General features: G+C 44.8%; 1 pseudogene; it reads left to right on the top strand.

Moving 5' to 3' along the window:
* Window positions 1-1,657: 1,657 nt before the first annotated feature.
* LOC125536019 lies at window positions 1,658-14,340 on the top strand (annotated as a pseudogene).
* The last annotated feature ends 3,616 nt before the right edge of the window (window positions 14,341-17,956 follow it).

Here is a 17,956-nt window from a genome sequence, read left to right as displayed (position 1 = left end):
GCTAGTCCCGATACGCGCAAACAGAAGGAGAGAAAAGCCCTCCCCACGCTCCCACGTGCCAGCTGTACCTACCCAGCCCTCCCACGCTCCCACGCCCCCCAAGCCACCGCGGTTCCTTCTTCTTCTCCATGAAAGAAGGGATCCAAGGCCCTTCTTCCTCCTCCTACACAGCCGCCATGGCAACCCCAAAGTAGAAGAAGAACCTGCTTCAAAAAAGATCTAAGGGCAGGATGGTCAGAGCCATACCAGGCAGCAACATCAGGGCAGGTAATTTCCCTCCCTCTGCCCCTCTTCACTTCCCTCCCTTCTTCTACTGCATATGTCAACCCCCTTCTCCATGGATCTAGCAGAAATCCATGGAGAAGCTGCTTCAAAAAAGAGGTGGATCTGACAAATAACCCCACCCTCCCCCCATGAGTGTCATATCTGCAACTGAAAACAAGTACCATGAATTACTGTGCAACTAATCATGGGTAGGAGCCTACTATTCCCTTGTTTGTGCAACTAAACACAAGTTATTGGTTTAGTTGCACAGCTTCCTAGTTGCACACTAAACATGGTTTGAGACCAACTTTACTGAAATTTTTTCTAACATGCATGCCAGCCAAGTTTCCCCTACCTAGATGTGTTAAACAAGCCAACTAAACCAAGTTCAGTGGCCAACTGAAACATGATTCTAGCTAACTCAATATGCATTATAGCCAAAACCTAAACATGCATTGTAGCCAACAGAAAATGCATAAGTGTGCAACTGAACATGCATCCCAACCAACTGAACCTGTATTCCGGCAACTCAGCATGCATGCTAGGCAAAACTAAACATTTATCCTGAACATGTATTCTGAGTGAACACTATAGAAAACCTGAAGTATATGTGCAATAAAAACATGTATCCTGGCCAACTGAACATGCATGCTGGCCAACTGAATATGCATCCTCGCCAACTGAAACATCTATTCTAGCCAACTGAACACATTGACTGTCCAACTGAACATGCATGCTGGCCAACTGAAAATATGCATCCTGGCCAACTGAGACATTTATTCTAGCCAAAACCAAAAATATGTAGTACGATAGCGAAAACACAAGAAACTGTACATAGCTAATGAAACCACAAACCATATTAAAATAGTCATGCATATATTCTTGTCCCACACATATATTCTGTTCCCAAACCTACTGCAAAGCTATAGTGTAAAAAATATGTTCAATATACTAGAAGTAAAAACAGAAACGACGATGAAAAAACATATATCTATAATCTGTCATCCAATTCTTCTTTATTCTTTCACCTGGATTTCCCCGTCTCAATTGTGGCATCAAATTATGTGCAGAAAAATCTAGATCAGCTCCTTGCCAACAGAAAACCTGTAGATCATTGCAACAAATAGAGGAAATAGTCAGAAAAACTCTGTACTAAAAAAAGGCATGTTATTGTCAACTATTTACTACAAACTGTGCAACTAACATAACAAGGCTGTGCAAAAAAATGCATACCTATTATAATAAAAGATTCTGCTATAGAGATGTTGCTTTTTGAACTAAGATTGTCATAAAACGGTGTGCAACTACCTATTTACTAAGTTTTTAGGTTGTTTGAAACACTCTTTGATGATTAAAACTTGACATCACTTCCTTCTTTTTATATATGCAGTGGATGTGTGGCAGCAGCCAGAAAAAGGGAAAAATGCTTGATCTCAATGAGTTGCCTCCTGATCTCAATGAGCTTCCTCATGATATGGATGAGCAGCAACCCAGCATACCGCAAGGAAATCAGACAGAAAATGGGCGCTCCATGTACTACATGCAGACAAGTCGTCGACCTAACCCTATGGGCCATGACAATGTGGCAGGGCAGTCATCAACCCGTGGTGCCCCTATAGTGGTGTCTTTGCAGTCAGAGAGCCATACTCTTGATTGTTGGGGAACGTAGTTATTTCAAAAAATTTCCTACGCACACGCAAGATCATGGTGATGCATAGCAACGAGGGGAGAGTGTGATCTACATACCTTGTAGATCGACAACGGAAGCGTTTGGTTGATGTAGTCGTACGTCTCCACGGCCCGACCGATCAAGCACCGAAACTACGGCACCTCCGAGTTCTAGCACACGTTCAGCTTGATGACGATCCCCGGACTCCGATCCAGCAAAGTGTCGGGGAAGAGTTCCGTCAGCATGACGGCGTGGTGACGATCTTGATGTACTACTGTTGCAGGGCTTCGCCTAAGCACCGCTACAATATTATCGAGGACTATGGTGGAAGGGGGCGCCACACACGGCTAAGAATATGATCACGTGGATCAACTTGTGTCTTTCTGGGGTGCCCCTGCCTCCGTATGTAAAGGACTAAAAGGGGGGGGGTGCGGCCGGCCTAGGAGAGGCGCGCCAGGAGAGTCCTACTCCCTCTGGGAGTAGGATTCCCCTCCCCAATCCTAGTTGGAATAGGATTCGCGGAGGGGGGAAAAGAGAGAGGGTGGCCGGCCCCCTCTCCTTGTCCTATTCGGACCAAGGGAGGGGAGGGGTGCGCGGCCCACTTTGGGCAGCCCCTTCTCTTTTCCACTAAGGCCCACTATGGCCCATTTAGCTCCCGGGGGGTTCCGGTAACCTCCCGGTACTCCGGTAAAATCCCGATTTCACCCAGAACACTTCCGATATCCAAACATAGGCTTCCAATATATCAATCTTTATGTCTCGACCATTTTGAGACTCCTCGTCATGTCCGTGATCACATCCGGGACTCCGAACAAACTTCGGTACATCAAAATGCAAAAACTCATAATATAACTGTCATCGTAACCTTAAGCGTGCGGACCCTACGGGTTCGAGAACAATGTAGACATGACCGAGACATGTCTCCAGTCAATAACCAATAGCGGGACCTGGATGCCCATATTGGCTCCTACATATTCTACGAAGATCTTTATCGGTCAGACCGCATAACAACTACGTTGTTCCCTTTGTCATCGGTATGTTACTTACCCGAGATTCGATCGTCGGTATCTCAATACCTAGTTCAATCTCGTTACTGGCAAGTCTCTTTACTCGTTCTGTAATACATCATCCCGCAACTAACTCATTAGTTGCAATGCTTGCAAGGCTTAAGTGATGTGCATTACCGAGAGGGCCCAGAGATACCTCTCCGACAATCGGAGTGACAAATTCTAATCTCGAAATACGCCAACCCAACATGTACCTTTGGAGACACCTGTAGAGCTCCTTTATAATCACCCAGTTACATTGTGACGTTTGGTAGCACACAAAGTGTTCCTCCGGCAAACGGGAGTTGCATAATCTCATAGTCATAGGAACATGTATAAGTCATGAAGAAAGCAATAGCAACATACTAAACGATCGGGTGCTAAGCTAATGGAATGGGTCATGTCAATCAGATCATTCACTTAATGATGTGATCCCGTTAATCAAATAACAACTCATTGTTCATGGTTAGGAAACATAACCATCTTTGATTAACGAGCTAGTCAAGTAGAGGCATAGTAGTGACACTTTGTTTGTCTATGTATTCACACATGTATTATGTTTCCGGTTAATACAATTCTAGCATGAATAATAAACATTTATCATGATATAAGGAAATAAATAATAACTTTATTATTGCCTGTAGGGCATATTTCCTTCAGTCTCCCACTTGCACTAGAGTCAATAATCTAGATTACACAGTAATGATTCTAACACCCATGTAGCCTTGGTGATGATCATGTTTTGCTCGTGGAAGAGGCTTAGTCCATGGGTATGCAACATTCAGATCCGTATGTATCTTTCAAATCTCTATGTCTCCCACCTGGACTAGATCCCGGATGGAATTGAAGCGTCTCTTGATGTGCTTGGTTCTCTTGTGAAATCTGGATTCCTTTGCCAAGGCAATTGCACTAGTATTGTCACAAAAGATTTTCATTGGACCCGATGCACTAGGTATGACACCTAGATCGGATATGAACTCCTTCATCCAGACTCCTTCATTTGCTGCTTCCGAAGCAGCTATGTATTCCGCTTCACACGTAGATCCCGCCACGATGCTTTGTTTAGAACTGCACCAACTGACAGCTCCACCGTTTAATGTAAACACGTATCCGGTTTGCGATTTAGAATCGTCCGGATCAGTGTCAAAGCTTGCATCAACGTAACCATTTACGATGAGCTCTTTGTCACCTCCATATACGAGAAACATATCCTTAGTCCTTTTCAGGTACTTCAGGATGTTCTTGACCGCTGTCCAGTGATCCACTCCTGGATTACTTTGGTACCTCCCTGCTAGACTTATAGCAAGGCACACATCAGGTCTGGTACACAGCATTGCATACATGATAGAGCCTATGGCTGAAACATAGGGAACATCTTTCATATTCTCTCTATCTTCTGCAGTGGTCGGGCATTGAGTCTTACTCAACTTCACACCTTGTAACACAGGCAAGAACCGTTTCTTTGCTTGATCCATTTTGAACTTCTTCAAAACTTTGTCAAGGTATGTGCTTTGTGAAAGTCCAATTAAGCGTCTTGATCTATCTCTATAGATCTTAATGCCTAATATGTAAGCACCTTCACCGAGGTCTTTCATTAAAAAACTCTTATTCAAGTATCCCTTTATGCTATCCAGAAATTCTATATCATTCCCAATTAGTAATATGTCATCCACATATAATATCAGAAATGCTATAGAGCTCCCACTCACTTTCTTGTAAATACAGGCTTCTCCAAAAGTCTGTATAAAACCAAATGCTTTGATCACACTATCAAAACATTTATTCCAACTCCGACAGGCTTGCACCAGTCCATAAATGGATCGCTGGAGCTTGCACACTTTGTTAGCTCCCTTTGGATCGACAAAACCTTCTGGTTGCATCATATACAACTCTTCTTCCAGAAATCCATTCAGGAATGCAGTTTTGACATCCATCTGCCAAATTTCATAATCATAAAATGCGGCAATTGCTAACATGATTCGGACAGACTTAAGCATCGCTACGGGTGAGAAGGTCTCATCGTAGTCAATCCCTTGAACTTGCCGAAAACCTTTTGCGACAAGTCGAGCTTTGTAGACAGTAATATTACCGTCAGCGTCAGTCTTCTTCTTGAAGATCCATTTATTCTCAATTGCTTGCCGATCATCGGGCAAGTCAACCAAAGTCCATACTTTGTTCTCATACATGGATTCCATCTCAGATTTCATGGCCTCAAGCCATTTTGCGGAATCTGGGCTCACCATCGCTTCTTCATAGTTCGTAGGTTCATCATGATCTAGTAGCATGACTTCCAGAACGGGATTACCGTACCACTCTGGCGCGGATCTTACTCTGGTTGATCTACGAGGTTCAGTAGTATCTTATTCTGAAGTTTCATGATCATCATCATTAGCTTCCTCACTAACTGGTGTAGGTGTCACAGAAACAGTTTTCTATGATGTACTACTTTCCAATAAGGGAGCAGGTACAGTTACCTCGTCAAGTTCTACTTTCCTCCCACTCACTTCTTTCGAGAGAAACTCCTTCTCCAGAAAGTTTCCGAATTTAGCAACAAAAGTCTTGCCTTCGGATCTGTGATAGAATGTGTATCCAATAGTCTCCTTTGGATATCCTATGAAGACACATTTCTCCGATTTGGGTTCGAGCTTATCAGGTTGAAGCTTTTTCACATAAGCATCGCAGCCCCAAACTTTCAGAAACGACAACTTTGGTTTCTTGCCAAACCATAGTTCATAAGGCGTCGTCTCAACGGATTTTGATGGTGCCCTATTTAACGTGAATGCGGCCGTCCCTAGAGCGTATCCCCAAAACGATAGCGGTAAATCAGTAAGAGACATCATAGATCGCACCATATCTAGTAAAGTACGATTACGATGTTCAGACACACCATTACGCTGTGGTGTTCCGGGTGGCGTGAGTTGCGAAACTATTCCACAATTTTTCAAATGCACACCAAACTCGTAACTCAAATATTCTCCTCCATGATCAGATCGTAGAAACTTTATTTTCTTGTTACAATGATTTTCAACTTCACTCTGAAATTCTTTGAACTTTTCAAATGTTTCAGACTTATGTTTCATTAAGTAGATATACCCATATATGCTTAAGTCATTTGTGAAGGTGAGAAAATAACGATATCCGCCACGAGCCTCAATATTCATCGGACCACATACATCTGTATGTATGATTTCCAACAAATCTGTTGCTCTCTCCATAGTACCGGAGAACGGTGTTTTGGTCATCTTGCCCATGAGGCATGGTTTGCAAGTACCAAGTGATTCATAATCAAGTGGTTCCAAAAGTCCATCAGTATGGAGTTTCTTCATGTGCTTTACACCGATATGACCTAAACGGCAGTGCCACAAATATGTTGCACTATCATTATCAACTCTACATCTTTTGGTTTCAACATTATGAATATGTGTGTTACTACTATCGAGATTCAATCAGAATAGACCACTCTTCAAGGGTGCATGACCATAAAAGATATTACTCATATAAATAGAACAACCATTATTCTCTGATTTAAATGAATAACCGTCTTGCATCAAACAAGATCCAGATATAATGTTCATGCTTAACGCTGGCACCAAATAACAATTATTTAGGTCTAATATTAATCCCGAAGGTAGATGTAGAGGTAGCGTGCCGACTGCGATCACATCGACTTTGGAACCGTTTCCCACGCGCATCGTCACCTCGTCCTTAGCCAATCTTCGCTTAATCCGTAATCCCTGTTTCGAGTTGCAAATATTAGCAACAGAACCAGTATCAAATACCCAGGTGCTACTGCGAGCATTAGTAAGGTACACATCAATAACATGTATATCACATATACCTTTGTTCACCTTGCCATCCTTCTTATCCGCTAAATACTTGGGGCAGTTCCGCTTCCAGTGACCAGTCTGCTTGCAGTAGAAGCACTCAGTTTCAGGCTTAGGTCCAGGTTTGGGTTTCTTCTCTTGAGTAGCAACTTGCTTGCTGTTCTTTTTGAAGTTTCCCTTCTTCTTCCCTTTGCCCTTTTTCTTGAAACTAGTGGTCTTGTTGACCATCAACACTTGATGCTCCTTCTTGATTTCTACCTCCGCAGCTTTTAGCATCGTGAAGAGCTCGGGAATAGTCTTATTCATCCCTTGCATATTATAGTTCATCACGAAGCTCTTGTAGCTTGGTGGCAGTGATTGGAGAATTCTGTCAATGACGCAATCATCTGGAAGATTAACTCCCAATTGAATCAAGTGATTATTATACCCAGACATTTTGAGTATATGCTCACTAACAGAACTGTTCTCCTCCATCTTACAGCTATAGAACTTATTGGAGACTTCATATCTCTCAATCCGGGCATTTGCTTGAAATATTAACTTCAACTCCTAGAACATCTCATATGCTCCATGATGTTCAAAACGTCATTGAAGTCCCGATTCTAAGCTGTAAAGCATGGCACACTGAACTATTGAGTAGTCATCAGCTTTGCTCTGCCAGACGTTCATAACATCCGGCGTTGCTCCAGCAGCAGGCCTGGCACCCAGCGGTGCTTCCAGGACGTAATTCTTCTGTGCAGCAATGAGGATAATCCTCAAGTTACGGACCCAGTCCGTGTAATTGCTACCATCATCTTTCAACTTTGCTTTCTCAAGGAACGCATTAAAATTCAACGGAACAACAGCACGAGCCATCTATCTACAATCAAGCATAAACAAGCAAGATACTTATCAGGTACTAAGTTTCATGATAAATTTAAGTTCAGTTAATTTACTTAAAGAACTCCCACTTAGATAGACATCCCTCTAATCCTCTAAGTGATTACGTGATCCAAATCAACTAAACCATGTCCGATCATCACGTGAGATGGAGTAGTTTCATTGGTGAACATCACTATGTTGATCATATCTACTATATGATTCACGCTCGACCTTTCGGTCTCCGTGTTCCGAGGCCATATCTGTATATGCTTGGCTCGTCAAGTATAACCTGAGTATTCCGCGTGTGCAACTGTTTTGCACCCGTTGTATTTGAACGTAGAGCCTATCACACCCGATCATCACGTGGTGTCTCAGCACGAAGAACTTTCACAACGGTGCATACTCGGGGAGAACACTTCTTGATAATTAGTGAGAGATCATCTTATAATGCTACCGTCAATTAAAGCAAGATAAGATGCATAAAAGATAAACATCACATGCAATCAATATAAGTGATATGATATGACCATCATCATCTTGTGCTTGTGATCTCCATCTCCGAAGCACCGTTGTGATCACCATCGTCACTGGCGTGACACCTTGATCTCCATCATAGCATCATTGTCGTCTCGTCAAGCTTGTGCTTCCACGACTATCGCTACCGCTTAGTGATAAAGTAAAGCATTACATCGCGATTGCATTGCATACAATAAAGCGACAACCATATGGCTCCTGCCAGTTGCCGATAACTCAGTTACAAAACATGATCATCTCATACAATAAAATTCAGCATCATGTCTTGACCATATCACATCACAACATGCCCTGCAAAAACAAGTTAGACGTCCTCTACTTTGTTGTTGCAAGTTTTACGTGGCTGCTACGGGCTTAAGCAAGAACTAATCTTACCTATGCATCAAAACCACAACGATAGTTTGTCAAGTTGGTGCTGTTTTAACCTTCGCAAGGACCGGGCGTAGCCACACTTGGTTCAACTAAAGTTGGAGAAACTGTCACCCGCAAGCCACCTCTGTGCAAAGCACGTCAGGAGAACCGGTCTCGCGTAAGCGTACGCGTAATGTCGGTCTGGGCCGCTTCGTCCAACAATACCGCCGAACCAAAGTATGACATGCTGGTAAGCAGTATGACTTATATCGCCCACAACTCACTTGTGTTCTACTCGTGCATATAACATCAACATATAAAACCTAGGCTCGGATGCCACTGTTGGGGAACGTAGTAATTTCAAAAAAATTCCTACGCACACGCAAGATCATGGTGATGCATAGCAACGAGGGGAGAGTGTGATCTACATACCTTCTATATCGACAACGGAAGCGTTTGGTTGATGTAGTCGTACGTCTCCATGGCCCGACCGATCAAGCACCGAAACTACGGCACCTCCGAGTTCTAGCACACGTTCAGCTTGATGACGATCCCCGGACTCCGATCCAGCAAAGTGTCGGGGAAGAGTTCCGTCAGCATGACGGCGTGGTGACGATCTTGATGTACTACTGTTGGAGGGCTTCGCCTAAGCACCGCTACAATATTATCGAGGACTATGGTGGATGGGGGCGCCGCACACGGCTAAGAATATGATCACGTGGATCAACTTGTGTCTTTCTGGGGTGCCCCTGCCTCCGTATATAAAGGACTAAAAGGGGGGGGTGCGGCCGGCCTAGGAGAGGCGCGCCAGGAGAGTCCTACTCCCTCTGGGAGTAGGATCCCCCCCCCCCAATCCTAGTTGGAATAGGATTCGCGGAGGGGGGAAAAGAGAGAAGGGGAAAGAGAGAGGGGGCCGGCCCCCTCTCCTTGTCCTATTCGGACCAAGGGAGGGGAGGGGCGCGCGGCCATGCCCTGGCCGCCTCTCCTCTCTTTCCACCAAGGCCCATTACCTCCCGGGGGTTCCGGTAACCTCCGGTACTCCGGTAAAATCCCGATTTCACCCGAACGCTTCCAATATCCAAATATATGCTTCCAATATCTCAATCTTTATGTCTCGACCATTTCGAGACTCCTCGTCATGTTCGTGATCACATCCGGGACTCCGAACAAACTTCGGTACATCAAAATGCATAAACTCATAATAAAAAACTCATAATATAACTGTCATCGTAACCTTAAGCGTGGGGACCCTACGGGTTCGAGAACAATGTAGACATGACCGAGACATGTCTCCGGTCAATAACCAATAGCGGGACCTGGATGCCCATATTGGCTCCTACATATTCTACGAAGATCTTTATCGGTCAGACCGCATAACAACATACGTTGTTCCCTTTGTCATCGGTATGTTACTTACCCGAGATTCGATCGTCGGTATCTCAATACCTAGTTCAATCTCGTTACCGGCAAGTCTCTTTACTCGTTCTGTAATACATCATCCCGCAACTAACTCATTAGTTGCAATGCTTGCAAGGCTTAAGTGATGTGCATTACCGAGAGGTCCCAGAGATACCTCTCCGACAATCGGAGTGACAAATTCTAATCTCGAAATACGCCAACCCAACATGTACCTTTGGAGACACCTGTAGAGCTCCTTTATAATCACCCAGTTATGTTGTGACGTTTGGTATCACACAAAGTGTTCCTCCGGCAAACGGGAGTTGCATAATCTCATAGTCATAGGAACATGTATAAGTCATGAAGAAAGCAATAGCAACATACTAAACGATCGGGTGCTAAGCTAATGGAATGGGTCATGTCAATCAGATCATTCACTTAATGATGTGATCCCGTTAATCAAATAACAACTCATTGTTCATGGTTAGGAAACATAACCATCTTTGATTAACGAGCTAGTCAAGTAGAGGCATACTAGTGACACTTTGTTTGTCTATGTATTCACACATGTATTATGTTTCCGGTTAATACAATTCTAGCATGAATAATAAACATTTATCATGATATAAGGAAATAAATAATAACTTTATTATTGCCTCTAGGGCATATTTTCTTCATTGATGACATGGGCACCGCGGCAAATGTTCCTTGTCCAACCAGGACTGAGCTGGGTGTTGGCGCTGTTGACGGTGCTGTGCAAGGAGAAGAAGGAGAAGATGAGGCTGGTTCTTAGCCAATGGAACCCTATGTTGGCATGAGGTTTGACACCCTTCAAATTGCTAAGGATCACTACAGCTACAACATCGACGCTTACGGATGTGTTGCTCTGTCAGAATGAACACCTCTAGGAGGACAGGCAATGTATTGGTAAAATAGCAGTTCTGCTGCAATAAGTACAAGAAGCCAAAAGCTGATGATGGAGGAGCTGAGGCTCCTCCTGTCCTGGACCCTATACCAGATCCAAAACCTGTTGACACTGATGAGGAAATGGAAGATGAACCTCCAATCTTTGCTGAAGAGGAGGCTGGTTCTAGTAAGAAAAAGAAGAAACGAAAACGCGAGACAATAAAGCAGACTCAATGCAAAGCAAAAATGTTGGTGAAGCTGATGGATGGGCGATGGGAGGTGACGCATTTTGTTCGTGACCACAATCATCCGCTGGTGAACAAACCTTCGTTGTCAAAATACTTGAGATCCCACCAAGGCATCTCTCGTGATGAAAAGGAGTTTTTGCGCATCTTGTATAACTGCAACTTGACTACAGGTGTGTTTCTATATCCCTTACAGAATTAAGTTTCCCTCTAGGCAGTCCAGTGTGCAACTGTTATGGTACTGGTGTGCAACTAAAATCCCTTAAGTGTGCAACTAGATTACCTTCACTGTGCAACTACATAATGTTCCTGTGCAATTAGATTACCTTCACTGTGCAACTACATAATGTCCTGTGTGCAAAATGAAAGTGTTTTTTAAAAGGGGCAGCTGGTTGTCAATTTCCTGCAACTATCTTCTGTGCCAACACATATCGTATTATTGTGCAGCTGGATATGTGCATTCATACAACTAATAAAATCTATATTGTTTCTTTTTGTATTATGCAGGACGTATGATGCATGTAATGGCAGAGTTCTATGGATCTGAGATGATGGTGCCGTTCAGACCAAAGGCAATAACAAATCTGTGTACAAGTTTTCATAGAGATGACACAAAGGAGGGTGACTTGATTGAGACAATTGCGCACTTCAAGGATATACAAAAACCGATCCAGACTTCTTCTATAAGGTGGAATATGATGAATAGGGTAGAGTTGTCAACATATTTTAGGTGGATGGCTCAGCTCAAAAAGCTTATGTGAAGGCGTACCACGATTTTATATCGTTTGACACCACCTACATGAGCAACATGTACAATATGCCGTTCACGCCCTTCATCGGAATAACCCGACATGGCCAGTCTTTCATGCTGGGTTGCGCGTTTGTGAGGCAGGAGTTGGCATCGAGCTTTGATTGGGTCTTCCGAGCATTCCTAGAGGCTATGGATGGCAAACCTCCTGACAACTCCATAACCGATCAGGATGGTGCAATGAGACAGTCAATATAGAGCATCTTTCCATCCACAGTGCATCGCTGTTGTCAATGGCACATCATGAAAAAGGCTCAAGAAAAAGTTGGTTGGGTGTTGTGCCAGAATCCATGGCTCTCTGATTATTTCAACTACTGTGTTGACTTCAGCTTCACTATAGACAAGTTTGAGCAGAATTGGGCTGGGTTAATGATGAAGTACGAGGCTATGACACACACACACACACACTTTGAGAAGTTGTACGAATACAAGTCAACTTGGGTGCCGTGCTACTTGAAACACATGTTCTTCCCCTTCCTACAGTGTACACAGCGTAGTGAGGGGTTCAACGCTGTCCTAAAAAGATATGTGAACCCACACAACTCAATGCTGAACTTCGTGAAGCAATATGAAAAAATTCAGAACCACGTCCTTGCCAAGGAAGGCTGCAATGATTACAGAACTGAACACCTTGAGATTGAGCTATGGTCCAACTTCCCAATAGAGAGGCAAGCTTACGAAACCTACACTAGGGACATTTACCGCAAGTTTAGAGAAGAGTTTGAGCTGATTGGACGTTATAATGCGTTCCTAGTTGGTGCTGACCTTTTTGAGCTCAGACCAAATCAGGAATTTGTTGCCAAATATGGTTCTCGAAACTACTTGGTGCAGGCAAGGGTGGAGGAGGGTTCCTATTTGTGTGAATGCTGCAAAATGGACAAGGACGGCATGCTCTATTGCCACATCCTCAAGGTGTTCACCGATCTTGGAGTTGATGTCATACCGGAAAGGTACATGCTAAGATGGTGGACACCTACTGCTGTCCCTAGTGCGCCAGGGACTGGGTATGAGCAACCGGATGAAGTGCCCCTCAATCAAAGAAGCATATAAGGGAGAGAAACATGATATTCAATTTTTGGAAACCGGCCAAGTTTGCGAGTGGCTCTGATGCAGCACAGGAAATTGTATACAAGCATATGCGCGGAGCACGTACCGAGATTGGCCACCTGAACAAGTCCAAGAAAAAGAAGAAAAAACAACTTCTGCTACGGGGCCATCAGATGATGGAAACCCTCGAGGACCTCCTCCACCTCCAGGCAGCACTCAGGCGGCTCATCATCCAGGTAATTACCTGCCCCAACTCCCGATCTAACTAGGCGTGTAACTTTAGTTGCACACATGATGGTGCCCAGTTGTACACATGATGGTGCCCAGTTGCACAGAACATGCTGCCTAGTTGTGCACGCTGTGTTAGTTCGAGCATCAAGATAACACAACTAACTGATTTTTCCTGTTCTGGCTATAGGTGATGGCAACCCTCGAGGACCTCCTCCACCTCCTGGCCGTACACGGCATGCTCCGCCACCTCCTCCCCCGCCTGGCCCAACAAGCAGTGCCCCGCGTGGTCCTCCCAATGGACCTACAGGCAGCACTCAGGGGGCTCGTCGTCCAGGTAATTATCTGCCCCAACTCCCAATCTAACTAGGTGTGTAACTTCAGTTGCACACATAATGGTGCCTAGTTGCACAGAACAGGCTACCTAGTTGCGCACATTGTGTTAGTTTGAGCATCAAAGATAACAGAACTAACTTGTTTGTCCTATTCTGACTATAGGTGATGGCAACCCTCAAAGACCTCCTCCCCCGCCTGGCCCAACAAGTAGTGTCCCGCGTTCTCCTCCCAATGGACCTACAGGCAGTACTCAGGGGGCTCATCACCTAGGTAAATACCTTCCCCAACTCCCAACAAAACTAGGTGTGTGACTTCAGTTGCACACATCATAGTGCCCAGTTGCACAGAACATGCTACCTAATTGCGTGCGCTATGTTAGTTTGAGCATCAAGATAAAAAACTAGCTTGCTTTTCCTGTTCTGCCCATAGGTGATTACAATCCAAGTACCATGACGGGCCGTGCTACTACAGGTGTCTTTTTTCAACTTAACTTGCACACATCAACCAGTTAGTTGCACAGCATGGGCTGTGCGGTTGCAGAGAACATCAGTGCTGGTTGCACAACAAAAAAATACTAAACTTTTTATATGATTATTACACAGGTGACCGTGATGGTCCTACTACCCCGTTGGAGGCTGCATCCCCTGCACAAGCTTCTGATGATTTTGTGCCCAGGGATCCTCCAAGGTCTACTAGAAAGGGTAGGGCAAAGAATCGACAATACAAATCAGTGCTGGAGCTACACCCAAAGAAGAAAAACAAATGCAGCCAGTGCCAATCCACAGAGCACACTGCTGGTGTGTATCCACTCAGGCTTCTGTGATTCTCTTTCATCGTTTGTAACTTTGGGACAAAAAAGGAAAATAATGATGTTTTTTGAGCAATGTTGGGACCAAGTGGACACATTCAGCATCTATGATTTCTCTTAACTAATTTATGCTCCTTAAATTAGTTCATGCACTGTGTAAAAAAGGTTGCTATTTGTGCCTTTGTTGGCAACTGATTAAAAATTTAGTTGTTGAACAATTGTATGTCCAGCGCTCCTAATGTGTCAACAAAAGTGATGATATTGAGTTGCAAACAGAATTACTACTACTGTGCAACAACAAAATCTGCTCAAAAATTGTGCAAACCAGCAACTTCCTCCATGGGGCAGAGAAAGAAAAAGAGTACTGACCTAGTCCCTGTCGTATCTGAGCAACTTCCTCCATGGAGCGGAGTTGTGGGGGCTGGTGACCCAATCATATGCCAGCTGTAAGGGCATATTTATCCCTAAGGTGTTTTGGTGATTGAGGACAATGCATTTGTGGACTAACCGTGTGTCTCGAGTATTTCAGATATTTCATTACTAGGCACAATACGGTTAGGAGCCCGTCGAAGATTATTGAAGACGACGTTTTTCTACGTTCCTTTTTTGGTGGATTTGAGTCATAGGAAAGCCGTACTATTAAGAGGGGGTCCGCTTTGGAAAGGTTTGGGTGGAATCGTCACGTACACGTTTACTCCTCTTTGCACCGCCTTCCCCTTAGCACTTTGGAGCATCCTCCATTTCTTCGTGTTTGTGCAAAAAGAAGAATTCCTAATGTTGCTGTTCTGAGGCTTGCGATAGTACTTCTCTTCGGAGCGGTAGTACCGCAGGCCCCTGCGGTAGTACCGCTCCTTGGGAGCCGAAGTACCGTGAGTCTTCGTCCGGCACAGCACCATTAGCGGAAGTAGGGACGGATGTAATTTTTTACATCCGCTCCCTGCGCGGTAGTACCGCTTGCCTTCAGCGGTAGTACCGTGTCAGATTTTTGCACTATTTGAAAATCAGCGGAACTGGCCACGGACATTTCTTTATTTGTCCATGGCCTTCCCAGGCTGGTCCAACCCGGGGGTGCGGTTGTACCGCTCCAGCTTCATTGCTATAGGCCTGGGCTAGCTCCTGCCGTGACCACGGTAGTACCGCGGTTCGCTGCGGTAGTACCGTGAGCCCTTGCGGTAGTACCGCTTGGCTGGCGCGGTAGTACCGCATGTCGCGGGCTGGTTAAGTGGATAACGGTTGGATTTGTCTCTCCACTATATAAGGGGTATCTTCTTCTCCGAGTTGACCACCTCTTCTAACCCTAAGCTCCATTGTTGCTGCTCCAAGCTCCATTTTCGCCCGATCTCTCTCCCTAGCCAATCAAACTTGTTGATTTTCTAGGGATTGGTTGAGAAGTCCTCGATCTACACTTCCACCAAGAGAAATTCGATTCCCCCCACTAATCCCTTGCGGATCTTGTTACTCTTGGGTGTTTGAGTACCCTAGACGGTTGAGGTCACCGCGGAGCCATATTCCATTGTGGTGAAGCTTCGTGGTGTTGTTGGGAGCCTCCGATTAAGTTGTGGAGATTGCCCCAACCTTGTTTGTAAAGGTCCAGTCGCTGCCTCCAAGGGCACAAATAGTGGAATCACGGCATCTCGCATTGTGTGAGGGCGTGAGGAGAATACGGTGGCCCTAGTGGCTTCTTAGGGAGCATTGTGCTGCCACACCGCTCCAACGGAGACGTACTTCCCCTCAAAAGGAAGGAACTTCGGTAACACATCCTCGTCTTCACCGGCTCCACTTTTGGTTATCTCATACCTTTACTTGTGCAAGCTTATTTGTGTTATTTCCCTTGCTTGCTTGTGTGCTTATTGTTGTTGCATCATATAGGTTGCTCACATAGTTGCATGTCTAGACAACCTACTTTGATGCAAACTTTAATTTGGTAAAGAAAAGTTAAAAATTGTTAGTTGCCTATTCACCCCCCTCTAGTCAACTATATCGATCCTTTCAATTGGTATCAGAGCCTCGTCTCTTTACTAAGGACTTTGCCGTTCGAAGAGTATGGTTGACACCGTAGACGGTGTGGAGGAGCACTCCGGTGTGAATACGATCTCGTCTACGGGTGATGGGGGAACCGGGGTCTCTCATGAGGAATTCAATGTGGCTTTGGAAACATTGAAAACCTCCATGACGACCGAGGTTGAAAGCATGTTTAATAAATTCATAGAAGGGCTTAAACTTTCCACCGCACCGTTGAAAGTGAGTGATCCCACTAACAAGGTGACAGATGCTAACTCCGACAAGGGGGAAGCTACGAGTGAAAAGGCTCCTTCTTCTAGTGATAAAAATGGCACCGGCATCTTTGCCCATGTGGAACCTCCACTTGTTTATGGTGGACCGATTCCTTCCACTCATTTGAATCATGCCGGTCCTCCCCCTAAGATTGTGAAAAATGAGGACTTTGATTCTTGGGTCTATCGTTTCAAGCATGATTTAAATCATGTGAATACTAATCTTTGGAGAATCATTGAAGAAGGTTTCTATCTGCATGACCGAAGCAACTTCACTCCTAGAGAAGCCGCGGATAATCAATTCAATGAGAATGCTCTCTTCATCATCCAAGATGCAATTCCACCCGAAGATCTTCCTCACCTTCGGCCCTTCGCCATGGACAAAGATGCATGGCACCAAGTTGTTTCCCTCTACAGGGGAAGCGCAAGAATTCAATGCTCCAACTATGTAGTGGTGCAAGATGAAGCCGATGAGTTTGCAATGAAAGAAGATGAAGAACCTCGTGAGCTTTATCAGAGAGTAACCAAACTCGCGGTCTCACTCCGAGATCATGGGAGCAAGGATACGGATGACAATTGGATCAAGCGCAAATTCCTCAAGGCAATGATGCCTTACCACAAGGCTATGTCCTCCGTCATTCATCAAAGACCGGACTTCCACACCTTGTCCTCAAGTGAAGTGTTGGATGAGTTTGTGGCTATGAGCATCTTGGACAAAACCGCCGACAATGCGGTGCTACGTTCTCAAAGAGCAAAGAAGCCCAACCTTGCATTAATAGCCAAGGTTAGGGGGGAAGAAGAGGACTAAGAGGAAGAAGAGGAGAGCAACCCCGAAGATACAATGTATGCCTATCATGAACACATGGCTCTTGCTTCAAGGCAATTTTGGAGCAAGAAGAACTCAAGGCCCAACTTCAACAAGAACAACTCAAGTGGCCCGAAGGTCAAGCAATGTATGATGACTTGCTATAATTGTGGCAATGTGAGTCATTTCGTTGCGGAATGCCCTTATGAGAAGAGGGAAGACAATGGTGGCAAGCTCATCCGAAAGGACAAAGTCAAGTCTTTCCCCAACAAGAGCAACTTCACCAAGAAGACTCCTCCCAAGGCGTTGGTGGTACAGGAAGAGTGCAATGAGGATGATGATGATGAAGATGGTGAGTCTGTTGCCATGGCCTCCGTTGCCATTACGACAACTCCACGGGTGTCACTCTTTGAATCACCCAATGAGAACATCACCGCCAAGTGCCTCATGGCTAAAGCCACCAACAAGGTAACCCCCAACATCAAAACTACCATCATTAATAATCCTTCCTTGACGGATTGCATTGATGAATATGAGGGATCTAATGTGGAGG

Source organism: Triticum urartu, chromosome 2, assembly GCF_003073215.2.
Source record: "Triticum urartu cultivar G1812 chromosome 2, Tu2.1, whole genome shotgun sequence".
Lineage (NCBI taxonomy): Eukaryota > Viridiplantae > Streptophyta > Magnoliopsida > Poales > Poaceae > Triticum > Triticum urartu.
The sequence above is the reverse complement of the archived record's forward strand: the minus strand, read 5'-3'. Positions and strand labels throughout refer to the sequence as shown.